Raw genomic sequence first — 5,564 nt, forward strand, 5'->3', positions numbered from 1 at the left:
CATCTAGACATTATCTCACATGTCTTTTAGACTAACATTTAGTTTTCAACAGCGGATATTTATATAAACCTTCCTGTCTGTCTCTCTGACATTTACAACATTGTTTCAATATTGAAATTCAATCTACAGCTGTCCATCGTAATGAACGTGTCGGGAGTCTGGAGTCTGGATTCGGGATGAGACAGACAGGAAGGCATCTTTTCTCAGCCAATCATGAATCCGCAACAATTTTTATGGATATATATAAAATATTTATATCGACAGAAGACAGGTCAAATGAAACGAAGTTCAGTTTGAAGTGATTGTGTTAGCTGTGTTGTTGACTTGCTCCTCTGAACAACAGTGTCCTGAAGAGAGAGTTCATTTTCTATGCCAGGAGAAATCACACCTCATTAGCTCATTGTTCTGGAAGGATCCAAATAAATGTCACTAGAAAACAGCTTAAACAAATGCAGCTACTTGGCTGATATTCTGACATTTTAGCCGTAGTTGGCTAAGCTAGCAAACAAGGGATAAGAACGTTGCCAGCCAGCATGGCAATGGAAGATTTAGAACGAACAACTAGCCGGCTTGGGTAGCAACCCTAGATTTTTGTCGGGACTATATGTTGTGAAAGGATGAAATAGTATGACTAAATTCATCCAAATAACATTTTTTAATGAAGATGTGTAAATCATTATTGGAGAATATTGGTATAAAAGTGATCATTCTCTAGGGCCTGACAACATCCAAGCCAATATATCATCCAAACTACAGCTTCTTGGGCATTATCACTTCAATAAGGCTATTCAAATAAATATCTATTCTTGGGCATTATCACTTCAATAAGGCTATTCAAATAAATATCTATTCTTGGGCATTATCACTTCAATAAGGCTTTTCAAATAAATATCTATTCTTGGGCATTATCACTTCAATAATGCTATTCAAATAAATATCTATTCTTGGGCATTATCACTTCATTATGGCTATTCAAATAAATATCTATTCTTGGGCATTATCACTTCATTAAGGCTATTCAAATAAATATCTATTCTTGGGCATTATCACTTCAATAATCTTCAAATAAATATCTAGATGGCAATCTGTTTTGGTATTGTTTTATATTTCATAATTTTCTATCTGGCAGAGAGCAGTTTTCTTTGTGTGTTTGTGGAGGTGAATCTCTACTGAACTTTCTCTTCCACCCGTGGACCGCCGTGTGGACCGGCGTGTGGACCGCCGTGTGGTCCGACCCGTGGACCTCGTGTGGACCTCCGTGTGGACCTCGTGTGGACCGGAGTGTGGACCGCCGTGTGGGCCGCCGTGTGGACCGGCGTGTGGACCGGCGTGTGGACCGGCGTGTGGACCGCCGTGTAGACCGGCGTGTGGCCTTGGAAGAGAACTGAAACCTGATCTCACTGTTTCACTTTGGGATTTAAACCTATTTACCTGACTGTCGGAGGAGAAGGAGAGGGAGGGAAGAGAACTGCAACCTGATCTCACTGTTTCACTTTGGGATTTAAACCTATTTACCTGACTGTCGGAGGAGAAGGAGAGGGAGGGAAGAGAACTGATACCTGATCTCACTGTTTCACTTTGGGATTTAAACCTATTTACCTGATAAAAATCAAGGTTTTGGACCAGTATGAGCTTTGTTATCATCAATTATACAACGGGTGGGTATAATCCTGAATGCTGATTGGTTAAAATCAACATTCCAGCTGGTGTCTATTCCACATGTTACCAAACTGGGGAAAATGTATGACGTTGAAATGCCTATTTACTCTGTTCCGTCTGACTGCTCAATTCACTTTCTCATCAGCCCAGCCGGGCAATTTATAAACTTGATCTCCACTATAAAAAGCATCTAGACATTATCTCACATGTCTTTTAGACTAACATTTCGTTTTCAACAGCAGGTATTTGTATAAACGTTGCTCTCTGTCTCTCTGACATTTACAACATTGTTTCAATATTGAAATTCAATCTACAGCTGTCCATCGTAATGAACGTGTCGGGAGTCTGGAGTCTGGATTCGGGATGAGACAGACAGGAAGGCATCTTTTCTCAGCCAATCATGAATCAGCAACAATTTTTATGGATATATATAAAATATTTATATCGACAGAAGACAGGTCAAATGAAACGAAGTTCAGTTTGAAGTGATTGTGTTAGCTGTGTTGTTGGCTAGCTCCTCTGAACAACAGTGTCCTGCTTCAGTGTGAAGTGATTGTGTTAGCTGTGCTGTTGGCTAGCTCCTCTGAACAACAGTGTCCAGCTAGCTTCAGTTTGACGTGATTGTGTTAGCTGTGTTGTTGGCTAGCTCCTCTGAACAACAGTGTCCTGCTTCAGTTTGAAGTGATTGTGTTAGCTGTGTTGTTGGCTAGCTCCTCTGAACAACAGTGTCCTGCTTCAGTTTGAAGTGATTGTGTTAGCTGTGTTGTCGGCTAGCTCCTCTGAAGAACAGTGTCCAGCTAGCTTCAGTTTGAAGTGATTGTGTTAGCTGTGTTGTTGGCTAGCTCCTCTGAAGAACAGTGTCCAGCTAGCTTCAGTTTGACGTGATTGTGTTAGCTGTGTTGTTGGCTTGCTCCTCTGAACAACAGTGTCCTGAAGAGACTGTTCATTTTCTCTGCCAGGTGAAATCACACCTCATTAGCTCATTGTTCTGGAAGGATCCAAATAAATGTCACTAGAAAACAGCTTAAACAAATGCAGCTACTTGGTTGATATTCTGACATTTTAGCCGTAGTTGGCTAAGCTAGCAAACAAGGGATAAGAACGCTGCCAGCCAGCATGGCAATGGAACATTTAGAACCAACGACTGGGTCGAGTCCATAGATACAGACAACAAGACTGAACGACTGGGTCACCATAGATACAGAACAACAAGACTGAACGACTGGGTCACCATAGATACAGAACAACAAGACTGAACGACCTGGGCATTATCACTTCAATAAGGCTATTCAAATAAATATCTATTCTTGGGCATTATCACTTCAATAAGGCTATTCAAATAAATATCTATTCTTGGGCATTATCACTTCAATAAGGCTATTCAAATGAATATCTATTCTTGGGCATTATCACTTCAATAATCTTCAAATAAATATCTAGATGGCAATCTGTTTTGGTATTGTTTTATATTTCATAATTTTCTATCTGGCAGAGAGCAGTTTTCTTTGTGTGTTTGTGGAGGTGAATCTCGACTGAACTTTCTCTTCCACCTGTGGACCGCCGTATGGTCCGACCCGTGGACCTCGTGTGGACCGGCGTGTGGTCCGACCCGTGGACCTTGTGTGGACCGCCGTGTGGACCTCGTGTGGACCGCCGTGTGGACCTCGTGTGGACCGCCGTGTGGACCTCGTGTGGACCTTCCATGTGGATCTCGTGTGGACCTTCCGTGTGGACCAGCATGTGGACCGGCATGTGGACCTCGTGTGGACCTCATGTGGACCGGCCCGTGGACCTCGTGTGGACCTCGTGTGGACCAGCCCGTGGACCTCGTGTGGACCGGCCCGTGGACCTCGTGTGGACCTCGTGTGGACCGGCCCGTGGACCTCGTGTGGACCTCGTGTGGACCTCGTGTGGACCGGCCCGTGGACCTCGTGTGGACCGGCCCGTGGACCTCGTGTGGACCTCGTGTGGACCTCGTGTGGACCGGCGCTTGGAGAGTCCAGCATCTCAAACTATTCTCATATAAAAGGAACCTTTTTTTCCCCACATCGTTCTGGTGTGACAATAATTTGCTTCCCTCACACTTCCAAAGGCAATTAGCTTTGAAGCTTTTCAGAAAACTATTCTTGCCCAAGTTGATACCCAGCGTAGCAAATAAGAATTTAAGCAGGTCCATTGGAGGGACAGAAGATAAACATATCAACTGTGGTGCTGGTGTAGGATACAGTGGGACAAGGAGAGAAGGAGACAGAGAGAGAGAGAGAGAGAGAGAGAGAGAGAGAGGGAGAGACAGAGAGAGAGAGAGAGAGAGAGAGGGAGAGACAGAGAGAGAGAGAGAGAGAGAGAGAGAGAGATTGAGAGAGAGAGAGAGAGAGAGAGAGAGAGAGAGAGAGAGAGAGAGAGAGAAAGAGAGATAGAGAGTGAGAGAGACAGAGAGAGACAGAGAGAGTGAGAGAGAGAGAGAGAGAGCGAGAGAGAGAGCGACAAAGAGAGTGAGAGAGCGAGAGAGAGAGAGAGAGAGAGAGAGAGAGAGAGGGACAGAGAGAGATAGAGAGATAGACAGAGAGAGACAGAGAGAGCGACAGAGAGAGACAGAGAGAGAGAGACAGAGAGCGACAGAGAGAGACAGAGAGAGAGAGAGCGAGGAAGAGGAGAGAGAGAGAGACAGAGAGAGAGAGAGAGCGAGGAAGAGGAGAGAGAGAGAGAGAGCGAGGAAGAGGAGAGAGAGAAAGGAATAAAACAAATGTGATTAGTTTAACTGCTAGACTGGGTGCCTGGGCGTTCATTACCAGCCACCACTGCCATGCCAATTCATTTCCAAGTCTATTTACTTCTGAGTCCAGGAGTATCACACACTGTAAAGTAAACACACACACACACACACACAGCAGAAGGAGTGCAGCTCAATACTGTAATGGAAACTGACAGAGATCACAACTGAATAAATCAGCATCTATTAATAACCCTCTTCTCTTATAGGCACAACTACCTGGTTGTGGTTTGATTGTTTTACCTGACTGTCGGAGGAGAAGGAGAGGGAGGGAAGAGAACTGCAACCTGATCTCACTGTTTCACTTTGGGATTTAAACCTATTTACCTGACTGTCGGAGGAGAAGGAGAGGGAGGGAAGAGAACTGCAACCTGATCTCACTGTTTCACTTTGGGATTTAAACCTATTTACCTGACTGTCGGAGGAGAAGGAGAGGGAGGGAAGAGAACTGCAACCTGATCTCACTGTTTCACTTTGGGATTTAAACCTATTTACCTGACTGTCGGAGGAGAAGGAGAGGGAGGGAAGAGAACTGCAACCTGATCTCACTGTTTCACTTTGGGATTTAAACCTATTTACCTGACTGTCGGAGGAGGAGAAGGAGAGGGAGGGAAGAGAACTGCAACCTGATCTCACTGTTTCACTTTGGGATTTAAACCTATTTACCTGACTGTCGGAGGAGAAGGAGAGGGAGGGAAGAGAACTGCAACCTGATCTCACTGTTTCACTTTGGGATTTAAACCTATTTACCTGACTGTCGGAGGAGGAGAAGGAGAGGGAGGGAAGAGAACTGCAACCTGATCTCACTGTTTCACTTTGGGATTTAAACCTATTTACCTGACTGTCGGAGGAGAAGGAGAGGGAGGGAAGAGAACTGCAACCTGATCTCACTGTTTCACTTTGGGATTTAAACCTATTTACCTGACTGTCGGAGGAGAAGGAGAGGGAGGGAAGAGAACTGCAACCTGATCTCACTGTTTCACTTTGGGATTTAAACCTATTTACCTGACTGTCGGAGGAGAAGGAGAGGGAGGGAAGAGAACTGCAACCTGATCTCACTGTTTCACTTTGGGATTTAAACCTATTTACCTGACTGTCGGAGGAGAAGGAGAGGGAGGGAAGAGAACTGCAACCT

This window comes from Oncorhynchus clarkii, chromosome 18 (genome assembly GCF_045791955.1).
Source record: "Oncorhynchus clarkii lewisi isolate Uvic-CL-2024 chromosome 18, UVic_Ocla_1.0, whole genome shotgun sequence".
Lineage (NCBI taxonomy): Eukaryota > Metazoa > Chordata > Actinopteri > Salmoniformes > Salmonidae > Oncorhynchus > Oncorhynchus clarkii.